This window comes from Pseudophryne corroboree, chromosome 5 (assembly GCF_028390025.1).
Source record: "Pseudophryne corroboree isolate aPseCor3 chromosome 5, aPseCor3.hap2, whole genome shotgun sequence".
In the NCBI taxonomy this organism is placed as follows: domain Eukaryota; kingdom Metazoa; phylum Chordata; class Amphibia; order Anura; family Myobatrachidae; genus Pseudophryne; species Pseudophryne corroboree.
Window position 1 is genome coordinate 299,204,553 of NC_086448.1, and position 14,181 is coordinate 299,218,733.

The 14,181-nt window shown below is 44.6% G+C and overlaps 1 protein-coding gene across 3 annotated transcripts in view; it reads right to left on the minus strand.

Moving 5' to 3' along the window:
• Positions 1 to 14,181, minus strand: part of CNTNAP2 (contactin associated protein 2) — a 2,955,022-nt gene that overhangs the window by 1,077,150 nt on the left and 1,863,691 nt on the right. The gene's annotated exons all lie outside the window — the stretch shown is intronic.

The window sequence follows — 14,181 nt, forward strand, 5'->3', positions numbered from 1 at the left end:
GAAGAAAGAAAAAAAAACCACGGTTAGGTGGTATACAATTATGGATGGACTGCCTGCCGAGTGCAGACACAGAGGTAGCCACAGCCGTGAACTACCGTACTGTACTGTGTCTGCTGCTAATATAGACTGGTTGATAAAGAGATGTCGTAGTAGTATGTATGTATAAAGAAGAAAAAAAAACCACGGTTAGGTGGTATATACAATTATGGACGGGCTGCCGAGTGCCGACACAGAGGTAGCCACAGCCGTGAACTACCGCACTGTACTGTGTCTGCTGCTAATATATAGACTGGTTGATAAAGAGATAGTATACTCGTAACTAGTATGTATGTATAAAGAAAGAAAAAAAAACCACAGTTAGGTGGTATATACAATTATGGACGGGCTGCCGAGTGCCGACACAGAGGTAGCCACAGCCGTGAACTACCGCACTGTACTGTGTCTGCTGCTAATATAGACTGGTTGATAAACAGATAGTATACTCGTAACTAGTATGTATGTATAAAGAAAGAAAAAAAAACCACGGTTAGGTGGTATATACAATTATGGACGGGCTGCCGAGTGCCGACACAGAGGTAGCCACAGCCGTGAACTACCGCACTGTACTGTGTCTGCTGCTAATATAGACTGGTTGATAAAGAGATAGTATACTCGTAACTAGTATGACTATAAAGAAAGAAAAAAAAAACACGGTTAGGTGGTATATACAATTATGGACGGGCTGCCGAGTGCCGACACAGAGGTAGCCACAGCCGTGAACTACCGCACTGTACTGTGTCTGCTGCTAATATATAGACTGGTTGATAAAGAGATAGTATACTCGTAACTAGTATGTATGTATAAAGAAAGAAAAAAAAACCACGGTTAGGTGGTATATACAATTATGGACGGGCTGCCGAGTGCCGACACAGAGGTAGCCACAGCCATGAACTACCGCACTGTACTGTGTCTGCTGCTAATATAGACTGGTTGATAACGAGATAGTATACTCGTAACTAGTATGTATGTATAAAGAAAGAAAAAAAAACCACGGTTAGGTGGTATATACAATTATGGACGGGCTGCCGAGTGCCGACACAGAGGTAGCCACAGCCGTGAACTACCGCACTGTACTGTGTCTGCTGCTAATATATAGACTGGTTGATAAAGAGATAGTATACTCGTAACTAGTATGTATGTATAAAGAAAGAAAAAAAAACCACGGTTAGGTGGTATATACAATTATGGACGGGCTGCCGAGTGCCGACACAGAGGTAGCCACAGCCGTGAACTACCGCACTGTACTGTGTCTGCTGCTAATATATAGACTGGTTGATAAAGAGATAGTATACTCGTAACTAGTATGTATGTATAAAGAAAGAAAAAAAAACCACGGTTAGGTGGTATATACAATTATGGACGGGCTGCCGAGTGCCGACACAGAGGTAGCCACAGCCGTGAACTACCGCACTGTACTGTGTCTGCTGCTAATATAGACTGGTTGATAAAGAGATAGTATACTCGTAACTAGTATGTATGTATAAAGAAAGAAAAAAAAAACACGGTTAGGTGGTATATACAATTATGGACGGGCTGCCGAGTGCCGACACAGAGGTAGCCACAGCCGTGAACTACCGCACTGTACTGTGTCTGCTGCTAACATATAGACTGGTTGATAAAGAGATAGTATACTCGTAACTAGTATGTATGTATAAAGAAAGAAAAAAAAACCACGGTTAGGTGGTATATACAATTATGGACGGGCTGCCGAGTGCCGACACAGAGGTAGCCACAGCCGTGAACTACCGCACTGTACTGTGTCTGCTGCTAATATATAGACTGGTTGATAAAGAGATAGTATACTCGTAACTAGTATGTATGTATAAAGAAAGAAAAAAAACCACGGTTAGGTGGTATATACAATTATGGACGGGCTGCCGAGTGCCGACACAGAGGTAGCCACAGCCGTGAACTACCGCACTGTACTGTGTCTGCTGCTAATATATAGACTGGTTGATAAAGAGATAGTATACTCGTAACTAGTATGTATGTATAAAGAAAGAAAAAAAAAAACACGGTTAGGTGGTATATACAATTATGGACGGGCTGCCGAGTGCCGACACAGAGGTAGCCACAGCCGTGAACTACCGCACTGTACTGTGTCTGCTGCTAATATAGACTGGTTGATAAAGAGATAGTATACTCGTAACTAGTATGACTATAAAGAAAGAAAAAAAAACCACGGTTAGGTGGTATATACAATTATGGACGGGCTGCCGAGTGCCGACACAGAGGTAGCCACAGCCGTGAACTACCGCACTGTACTGTGTCTGCTGCTAATATAGACTGGTTGATAAAGAGATAGTATACTACTAATATTATATATACTGGTGGTCAGGTCACTGGTCACTAGTCACACTGGCAGTGGCACTCCTGCAGCAAAAGTGTGCACTGTTTAATTTTAATATAATATTATGTACTCCTGGCTCCTGCTATAACCTATAACTGGCACTGCAGTGCTCCCCAGTCTCCCCCACAATTATAAGCTGTGTGAGCTGAGCACAGTCAGATATATATATACATTGATGCAGCACACTGGGCTGAGCAGTGCACACAGATATGGTATGTGACTGAGTCACTGTGTGTATCGTTTTTTTCAGGCAGAGAACGGATATATTAAATAAAACAAACAACTGCACTGTCTGGTGGTCACTGTGGTCGTCAGTCACTAAACTCTGCACTCTCTTCTACAGTATCACAGCCTCAGGTCAATCTCTCTCTCTCTCTCTCAACCCTAATCTAAATGGAGAGGACGCCAGCCACGTCCTCTCCCTATCAATCTCAATGCACGTGTGAAAATGGCGGCGACGCGCGGCTCCTTAAATAGAATCCGAGTCTCGCGAGAATCCGACAGCGTCATGATGACGTTCGGGCGCGCTCGGGTTAACCGAGCAAGGCGGGAGGATCCGAGTCTGCTCGGACCCGTGAAAAAAACATGAAGTTCGTGCGGGTTCGGATTCAGAGAAACCGAACCCGCTCATCTCTAGCTCACATGTGTGTAACTGGGAGCTGTGAAAAACAAAAATAAGGCATCTGTGAGTGCCTGTCTAATTTTTAATCACCTTCTTGACACTGTCCTCTTGCCTCTTCTAATGTGAAAAGTCATAAAAGGAGGTGGTATGTTTGTTGCTAGCTAAGATTCGCAGAACTTGGCAAACTTTTTACAGGGGGACCACCTGTCCCTGAAATGATAGGTTTATTAAACTGTGCATGTCCTGTTTAAACAAATTTGGGTGGGTGGGAGGGCCCAAGACAATTCCATCTTGCAACTCTTTGTTTTCTTTGCATGATGTGCTGTTTGGGGCCTATTTTTTCAAACTGTCATCCTGTCTGCCACTGCACTGCCACTCCTAGATGGGCCAGGTGTTTGTGCCGCCCACTTGTGTTGCTTAGCTTAGTAATACAATGACCACGGAGCAACCTTTAGGCTCAAAAACAATATTGTGAGGTGTGAGCTGCTCAGAATAAACTAGAAATGAGTGGAAATGAATGTTATTGAGGTTAATAATACCTTCAAAAACCATCCAGATCCAAAACCAAAACCTAAAAGGATGGTTTTGGCAAAACCAATCCAGATCTAAAACACGAGTGGGGATCCAGATACAAAACCAAAACCCGAAAAGTGTCCAACGCAAATCATATATATATATATATATATATATATATATATATCTATATTGTATTGATGCAATGTATAAATCATTAAACAATGAAGGCTCAACATATAGGATTCACATCCCTAAACGTTGACTGCACTTACCTGTTGTCCAGCGTGTTCATTTGTCCCCGGGTGCCAGATATCATTCTTGGAGGATATATATATATCCAATAACACTCCGGCACTTTGAGCTCCCTCCGCAGGGTGTACCTTGCTCTGGTGCCCTCCCCAAGGGTCTCGCCCCTTCTGGATATAACTTGAAAAAAGTCCTGAAGACGGGGAGGTGGTCCCCAGAACGACGAGTTGTTTGATTTTAAAGTCTCTGAGTGCTGCCTCAATTATATATATATTGTATTGAAGAATTGTATTAATCATTGAATAATGAAGGCTCAACATAAAGGAATTACAGAAGATAACAATTAATTATCAGAGAGCGCATATAGCTATTTAGCTCAAATTTATTATATATATAAAATAACACACATATATACTAATTAATACAAATAAATATAAATATAAACTCATATACACATATAAATAAAAAATCAATAAATAAAAATCAATAAAAATGCCCCCTGCTGCAGCGGATACCTGGACGTTATTCTTATGTCCAGATTTGTAGTTGGTACAATTTTATTAATAGTTAAAGAGTCCTGAACGGTGTACCGTCTAATATAGGAACACTTTGTTGCCTGTTGTTTTTAACAGCTGTAGACGTTTTGTACTTGTTAATAGGTCTCCTTATATATCTAATAGCACCAGCTTCCCACTCCGTTAATTAATGTAGCTGAACGGCCAAGAATTTCAAGTGCTTATACTCCGGTATCTGTGTCAAATAGACCTTTTCATTCATTCCCACTGTGCTGATGGGCCATGATTGCAAATGTCCACTTTATACTCACAGCCAGGAGTATATCCTTTAGGTATCCGTGGACGGCCCCCGTTGCAGATCTCAGTCACAGTTGCAGGGAAACACCTTTGGCGAGGTGTACCGGAGAGTCACCACAGTCGACCAGCATGCAGACGGAAACGGCACCAAGGGATATTGCTTGCTCGTAAGCCGCTGATAACAGGAGGGACACTGATCTGAAGTAAGCCCCGGTCCTTACGCGTTTCTCCGCCAATGTAAAAGTGCGGTTTCGTCAGAGGATAACATGGGGCTGTCCAACCTACTATTTAAGTATCAGGGGACCAATCATGATCCAATTCTTTGATTGTCACACCTGAATTACTCTCACATGTGCAAAATCAAAATTCAATCTCATAATGACCCATAAATTATCCTAATCTAATCATACAATAACAAAAGGTGGATTAAGTATATAGCAATATATTCATAACCTAAAAATTACTTTTATTGTATAAACAATAAAATATTTCTATCTAAATGATCAGAGAACAGAGGTGATGGCATACATGCACTATCTACATATATCAGTATCAAATCTACAAAAATTCCGTTCTACTTATATGACATCCACTTTAGCCCAGTGGTTTAATGTCCCGCATTAGCATTCACAGGGTCCCGAGTTCAACTCCAACCCATCCCCACATATAATATTGATTTTAAACATTATGTTTTTTATATATTTTTCATTATTTATATTTTGTATTAATATTTTTAGTTGTCTCCTTCATTATTATTTATGTGTATATATTTATTAGTTACGTGCTCCCATACTTTATGATGAGTGCATAATTCTGATTCTGTGTAATAATAGAAAGTACATTAAATGCATCCTGCAAACTCTTCAAAGGGTTTTATTGCAAACTGTAGTTCCAAATATACTATACTTTTCAAAGTACAAATGGGAACCAACAACTCACAAGATTGGAAATTCCATAATCCATGAAAATATTATTATTATCACTGTTTATCGTGTATATATAAATACATAAAAAACAGAAAAGGAGGGAAAGGATAGTGATGGAGAGGTGGAAAAAACAAGAAAAAGGTCCTATGGGCACTTGAATATCATCTAATATTATTAATCTCCATATTCTCATTCAAACCTTCGGGCACCAAAGTGCCCAAGTTGAAAATCCAAAATGCCTCCCTTGTGCACAATTTATTGAACCTGTCGCCTCCCCTGGAGGTGGGGGCCACAGACTCAATACCTTGCACCTTCAGTGACTCTACATTGCCATCATGTTGATAGGAATAAAGAAGGCGAATTGAGCATGATTGTAATATGAACAAGTAATCATATGGTCACTAAACAAGAAGAAAAGTGGACATTGGTAGGCTCACGCTGATGACAAAACATGCAAGTACAAAACTTACAATTAAAGAAATTAAATCTGAGTGAAATAAAGTTTTCTTAATATTTGGTATTGCAACCAAAATCAACAAATTACTGAACATAACCATAAAAAATGGAAGAGATTAGCCTGGGTCTGACCACATTTGAAACAGGTGTGAGTTGTTGAAAGTGCAATTCGAAATCTCCTATGTGGAGACAGATATGATCTATGCACTACTGTTTATTGAGGAACATTTCTGTATACATAGTCGAGGCAAGCATATAACATGACCTAAAGTGGGATTCATTAAATCAGGTATCCTCAGGCCCAGAAGCTGTGAAATCCATGTCTCAGAGCCTGCTGTTAGGTGCCGCGGTCCACTGCGCCGCTCGGTCTGCTTCTGAGCGACGCTCACGGCCGCCGCACCTCCCTCCCTGCCCGCCCGGCGCCTAGCAACGCCAGGACGCCGTGCGTACTGTAGCCGCCGGGTCCCTGGCAACGCTAGGACGCCGGGCGTCCTAAGCCGCTGGGTCCATAGCAACGGGGACGCCATTGGCGGACCGCGTTCCCCATTGCCAGATAGGATTGATTAGTTGCTCGTGCAGCAGGGCAGCTGCACGGCAACTAGTAATTAGGGTCTGGGGGCTGGTTTTGCTGGCCCTCCTGTCATTGGCCAGCAGGGTCATTTTATGGGAGCCAGCACACTGCAGCCTCGCCGGTGATAGCTTCCTGTATGCTGTTCCTGCCTTGCAACGTCTGTTCCTGGTCAGCTGTATCTGGTCGATCCTGCTCCCTGTGCTCCTGAGTTCTGGAGTTCTGAAGCCGGTCCTGGGAATCCTTCCTGTCCAAGTGAACCTGTTGCGGTCATCTGGGGGTTCTCGCTTGTTGGGGTTCTCTCCCGGTTTCGTGAGTAGCGGCTTCTGACGCATGTTGCGGCCTAGGCCGCTTAGTCCTTGTTTTACTTTTGTATTGGTGGTTTTTGCGGAGGTTTCCGCTTTTCACTGTCCTCCCCGGAACTCGGCGGTGCCGTGTGGGGGAGTGGACAGTGGTATCACATGTATTTAGTTTTAGGGTAGTTAGTAGCCCCTAGCTTCTGTTTGCTTTAGTTAGAGGTCCCCTTGTTATTATCCTGTCTCGGTTCATGCCTTGACTCACTTTATGACCTGGGGGCATCGGAGTTGGGCAGACCTAATCCTCCCTTCAAACGCGGCTGCCGTGGGCCCAAGAAACCATAGTCACTCAGGCGTGAACTGACCACACGGGTAAAACAACGGTGGTAGGGTGCTAGAGGCTATTCCCGTACCATCCCTTATTTCAGCATCACGTCCTGGTGCTCTGGACTCTCTACACAAACATCTCTCCAGTTCTGAGCATCGGGAACGTAACATTATCACCGGCACAAAAACAAACAAAAAAAAAATAGAATAATATTATGAGTTATTTGTTTTTGGTGGGCCTTGAAATTCGGCCTCATGAATCCGGCAGTATTAGGACCGAATCCCAGCCAGCTTTTGGCCAACCAGATTCAGGAACTAACTCAGATGGTTCAGGATCTTACTCTTCGGGTGAGATCGCATGAAGATCTTTTGCGAGCCTCCCCGAGTATGATTCCAGAACCAAAGATGCACCTTCCTGACCGTTTTTTAGGTAACCGAAAGGATTTTTTTAATTTCAAGGAAGCTTGTAAGCTTTATTAACGTTTAAGGCCCCGATCCTCTGGTACTGAGTCTCAACGGGTCGGGATTGTGATGTCTTTACTACAAGGCGATCCGCAAACCTGGGCTTTTGGGCTAAAAGCCGATGATGTTGCCTTGCTATCTGTAGATGCCTTTTTTAAGTCTCTAGGCCTTTTGTACGATGACCCTGATAGAGAAGCGTCGGCTGAGAGCCACTTGCGTGCACTTAAGCAAGGGAAAAATCCAGCAGAGGCGTATTGTACTGAGTTTCGCCGTTGGTCGAACGACTGTGGCTGGAATGACCCGGCCCTGCGCAGTCAGTTTCGCCTCGGTTTGTCTGAAGTTATTAAAGACAGTCTCCTGCAGTACCCCGCTCCAGAGACTTTAGACAAACTCATGGAGCTTGCTATTAAAATTGATCGTCGTCTCCGGGAGCGGAGGGCTGAAAGAGGAGCTAGTTTCAGGCCTAGTCCATGTGTGTATACTTTCCCTGAGGACGTCGAGGAGCCCATGCAAATGGGTCTCTCTCGGCTGTCCCCAGAGGAAAGAACCAGAAGGCTAAATTCTGGTCTTTGCTTGTATTGTGGTGGCAAGGGACATATCGCACATAATTGCCCGAATAAGCAGGGAAACGCTCTGACCCAGTGAATTGTGAGGGGGTTCACTTGGGTCTGCAGTAGATCTCCTCTAATGATTCCTTATTAGTTCCTGTAAAAATTTCCTTTGGTAGCCTCAGTTCGTTGGTGTCGGCCTTCGTCGACAGTGGAGCTGCGGGAAATTTCATGGATCTTGGTTGGGCTCAGGCTTTGGGCGTTCCACAGATACCTTTGGACAAACGTATCACCATGCACGGCTTGGATGGTGGTCCGCTTTCTAATGGGGTAATCACTCACCGCACACCTCCAGTACAACCAACAGTGGGGGCCCTACATTCGGAGAAGATCGAATTTTACCTTACCCATTGTCCGGCTGTCCCCGTAGTTTTGGGTCACCCCTGGCTTGCCTTTCATAATCCCACCATAGATTGGCGGTCTGGGGAGATTTCCCGATGGGGTCCCTTTTGTGTTAAGGAATGTGTTTCCAGTCCGGGTTGCGGCAGTCACCCCAGAACTTATTCCTTTGGAATATCAGGACTTTGCCGACGTTTTCTCCAAGGGTAATGCGGATATTCTGCCTCCTCATCGGTCCTATGACTGCGCTATCGACTTAGTTCCCGGTGCCTCTTTGCCTAAGGGGAGACTATATGCCCTCTCTGGGCCGGAAACTACGGCAATGAATGATTATGTACAGGAGAGCCTAAAAAAAGGCTTCATTAGGCCCTCGAAATCTCCATTGAGTGCAGGGTTCTTTTTTGTTGAGAAAAAAGATGGGTCGCTCAGACCATGTATTGATTATCGGGCTCTGAATAAAATTTCTGTTAAAAACACCTACCCCTTGCCACTGATTTCAGTACTGTTTGATCAGCTCCGGACTGCCGTTATCTTTTCCAAGATCGATCTTAGAGGGGCTTACAATCTCATCCGAATAAAATCTGGGGATGAGTGGAAGACAGCACACAGTCGGGACATTATGAATACCTGGTGATGCCGTTTGGGCTGTCTAATGCTCCTGCTGTATTTCAAGATCTCATTAACGACATCCTTCGCGACTTTCTAGGAAAGTTCGTAGTCATTTATTTAGATGACATTTTGATTTACTCTGAGTCTTTTGAACAACATATTACCCATGTGCGACTGGTCCTTCTGAAGTTACGGGAAAATCATTTATACGCCAAACTGGAGAAATGTGATTTCCACATCACAGAAGTGTCCTTCCTGGGGTATATTATTTCTCCTAAGGGGTTTTTCATGGAACCAAAAAAACTCCAGGCCATCCTAAATTGGGCACAACCCACGAACTTAAAAGCAATTCAGCGCTTTTTAGGGTTTGCAAATTACTATAGGCGTTTTATTCATACCTTCTCAGATTTGGTTGCTCCTATTGTGGCATTGACTAAAAAAGGAGCGGATCCTTCCAATTGGTCGCCTGAAGCCAAGTCTGCCTTTCTGGCCTTAAAGCAGGCCTTTGTCTCAGCTCCAGTACTCAGACACCCTAACCCGGATCTCCCCTTTATTGTCGAGGTAGATGCCTCAGAGGTTGGAGTGGGGGCTATCCTTTCTCAGGAAGACCCGGAGTCTCAGGAATTACACCCATGTGCCTTCATGTCCAGAAAATTCTCCTCCGCAGAATCCAACTATGATGTTGGTAATCGAGAATTGTTGGCAGTTAAATGGGCTTTCGAGGAGTGGAGGCACTGGCTGGAAGGAGCAAGGCATACCATTACAGTGTTTACTGACCACAAGAACCTGCAGTATATTGAGTCAGCTAAACGGCTTAATGCTCGACAGGCACGTTGGGCGCTGTTTTTTACTCGTTTCAGGTTTATTATCACCTTCAGGCCCGATTCCAAGAATACAAAAGCCGATGCCCTGTCACGTTGTTTTCTTCCGGTTCACAATAACCACCCGGCTACTACCCCCATAGTCCCATCATCTGTCATCCGGGCTGACCTCACACAGGATTTATCAATTTCTGAGAGGCACTGTTCTAGCTGAGTTTCATGATAATAAGGTTTCTGGTCATCCGGGTATCACTAAGACCTTGGAGTTAATCTCTCGCTCAGTGTGGTGGCCTAATCTTTCTAAAGATGTAAGGGAATTTGTCCGTTCCTGTCAGGTTTGTGCTCAGTACAAGGTATCTCGATCGTTGCCGGTCGGGCAACTCATGCCTTTAGCCGTTCCTCTCAGGCCATGGTCACATATATCCATGGATTTCGTGGTGGACCTTCCTCTTTCAGCTGGATTTCGAGTCATTTGGGTGGTAGTAGACCATTTTAGTAAGATGGCCCACTTCATTGCTCTCGCCCGATTACCCTCTGCTCAAGGGTTGGCAGTTTTATTTCTCCGCCATGTGTTCAGGCTCCATGGTTTACCCAGGGATATTGTCTCTGATCGGGAACCGCAATTCATCGCCCGTTTCTGGAAACGTTTTTGTGCCTCATTAAATATGAAACTCTCTTTAACATCTGGGTACCATCCACAGTCTAACGGACAAACTGAACGTGTTAATCAGTCGTTAAAACAGTATTTACGGCTATATTCGGCCAAACTTCAGAATGATTGATCTGAATTTCTTCCTTTGGCCGAGTTTGCCTATAATAACTCTTGTCATTCTTCCACCAAGGAGTCTCCATTCTTTTCGGTCTTGGGCTTTCATCCTAGAGCCAATTCTTTTTACCCTCATTTTCCAGTCTCCTCGTTGACCTTAACTTCCCGTCTCAGAATGATTTGGAAAAAGGTGCACTTTGCCCTTAAGAAGGCTGCCTTCCGAGAAAAAAAAAATTCTGATAGGTTCCGACGCCCATGCACTTTTAAGGTGGGAGATAAGGTGTGGTTGTCAACCCGCAACATCAAGCTCTGACAACCCTCAGCTAGATTGGGACCCAAATTTATTGGACCGTTCCTTATCGTTAAGAAGGTCAACCCAGTTGCTTTACGGCTACGCCTGCCTAAATCACTCAAAATTGGCAATACTTTTCACTGTTCCCTTCTGAAGCAGTATTTTTCTCCCAGGAGATTCCCTCGGAAGACTTCCCAGGGTAGACCTCTGGTGGATGTTCAGGGGCAACAAGAGTTCTTGGTGGAGAAGGTTTTAGATTCCAAAGTTTCTCGGGGCCGGCTTTATTTTTTGGTTCACTGGAAAAGCTATGGCCCGAAAGAAAGGTCTTGGGTCCTGGATAACAATTTACATGCCCCTAAACTTAAGAGATTATTCTTTCAGGAATTTCCTCAGAAACCCGGCTTTAGGGGTTCTTTAACCCCTCCTCAAGAAGGGGGGGGTACTGTTAGGTGCCGCGGTCTGCGGCGCCGCTCGGTCTGCTTCCGAGCGACGCTCACGGCCGCCGCACCTCCCTCCCTGCCCGCCGCCTAGCAACGCCAGGACGCCGTGCGTACTGTAGCCGTCGGATCCCTGGCAACGCTAGGACGCCGGGCGTCCTCAGCCGCTGGGTCCATAGCAACGGGGACGCCATTGGCGGACCGCGTTCCCCGTTGCCAGATAGGATTGATTAGTTGCTCGTGCAGCAGGGCAGCTGCACGGCAACTAGTAATTAGGGTCTGGGGGCTGGTCTTGCAGGCCCTCCTGTCATTGGCCAGCAGGGTCTTTTTATGGGAGCCAGCACACTGCAGCCTCGCCGGTGATAGCTTCCTGTATGCTGTTCCTGCCTTGCAACGTCTGTTCCTGGTCAGCTGTATCTGGTCGATCCTGCTCCCTGTGCTCCTGAGTTCTGGAGTTCTGAAGCCGGTCCTGGGAATCCTTCCTGTCCAAGTGAACCTGTTGCGGTCATCTGGGGGTTCTAGCTTCTTGGGGTTCTCTCCCGGTTTCGTGAGTAGCGGCTTCTGCCGCATGTTGCGGCCTAGGCCGCTTAGTCCTTGTTTTACTTTTGTATTGGTGGTTTTTGCGGAGGTTTCCGCTTTTCACTGTCCTCCCCGGAACTCGGCGGTGCCGTGTGGGGGAGTGGACAGTGGTATCTTTTGTTGTTCTTTTCCTTTGGCGGCGTGCCGCACATATATTTAGTTTTAGGGTAGTTAGTAGCCCCTAGCTTCTGTTTGCTTTAGTTAGAGGTCCCCTTGTTATTATCCTGTCTCGGTTCACGCCTTGTCTCACTCTAAGACCTGGGGGCATCGGAGTTGGGCAGACCTAATCCGCCCTTCAAACGTGGCTGCTGTGGGCCCAAGAAACCATAGTCACTCATGCGTGAACTGACCACACGGGTAAAACAACGGAGGTAAGGTGCTAGGGGCTATTCCCGTACCATCCCTTATTTCAGCGTCACGTCCTAGTGCTCTGGACTCTCTACACAAACATCTCTCCAGTTCTGAGCATCAGGAACGTAACACCTGCATGGGAAGCAGAACAGTCTAAGAGAAGTTGTGTTCCAAGCCACAGAGATTACTTTTCTCCATATTGGTCTTTGCTGGAGAAAGATATCTAAGGGATTTGACCAGTCGGGTTGGGAAAAGTGGCTAATAGTCAAACTAATATAATGTTGGGCCTGATGAAAAGTCTCCGGGTATGCAGCTATTACTGGGAACTTCTCAGTTGTCTCCCGGAAACTTGAGCGGCCATTTAGCCTATGTGTCGACTAGGCATCCGATATTAATCACCCCCCTACTCTCCAGATATTGAAAGGGTGCCTAGCATGAACTTCCTGAAAATCAGGGTTGGACATAAAAGGGAGATAAAGAAACTTATGTGCATTTAAATTGTATTTATGGTGCAGAGTATGCCACAACTTCCTGGGAGGCTGGAGCAACGGGTTGTCCTTCATATGAAATAGAACTTCCTGATCATGGAGATGTAGAAATGTTTTCAAATCTCCCCCTTCCAAAAATTTCCTGTCCAGGGATGTATTAGTAATATACATACTTCCTGATTGTGCAGCCAGTCTTTGAGCTTGAGCGTACCATTGTACAGTATGTTAGGGAAGTTAATACCACTATTGGTTGTTGGTTGTTGAAACTTAAATAGTCGAATATGGTGTATTTTTCCTTGCCAAATGACATGTTAAAAGAGAAAGTGGGTATGTGTAACATCTCTAGGAGTCATTTCTAAGATCTGCATTAGATACATAAGAGGGGGAAATGTCATCATTTTGAGGAGGCTTGCCCTGCCAATATATGAAATGGGAGTGATTTCTAGCTCTTTAGCTCAACAGAGATCTCGTGCAACTGACCGGTGAAATGAAGGTTATAAAGAAGTCTCGGATTTCATGTAATTTTAACCCTCAGATAAGTAATCTGATCAACAAGATAACAAGGCAGCATCCACTCCAGCAGGATGGAGATTATAATGACCCAAATGGAGTGCAATAAATTTGGCCCAATTGACAATGAAAGCAGACACTTTCCCAAACAAGTGCAATTTTCAGTTAGGTGAACTAGGGAGTCAGAAGGATTGGAAAGGTTTAGTAGAATGTCATCCGCAAAAGCAGTTAGTTTTATTTATTTGAAACCAATGGCAATGCCGCTATTGTGAGTGTCATTTTGCAGTATACGCAAAAGGAGATTAATAGCTAAGTTAAATAGAAGTGGTGAAAGGGGGCAACCTTGGTGGGTGCCACAGGACATTATTAGAGAATTGCCACAATATCTATTAAGACATAAGTTGCCATGGATATGTAAAGGTATTGAATACAATCTATAAAAAAAGGGTGAAAGTTTTGAAGTGAGAGAATCAAAATGTGGCCAGAGGACAGTGTTGAATGCTTTGCAGGTATGTAAGGTTATTACAGTGTTTTGTGTATGGGTAGCTTGAGAGGAAGCAACCATATGTACAAAACCAAGTTGATCGATGGTGAGAACCTTGGGAAGAATGAAGTGGAGCCTACAGCCATAATTTTGGCTAACAATTTAATGTCTGTGTTAAGCAGTGTAATGGGGTGGTAGGTTTCAAGTAGTTCGGGTCACCTTGAGTCTTGTGAAGCAAAATGGTATGAGCCTAATTGAAGTATGGAAAGGGGGTGTA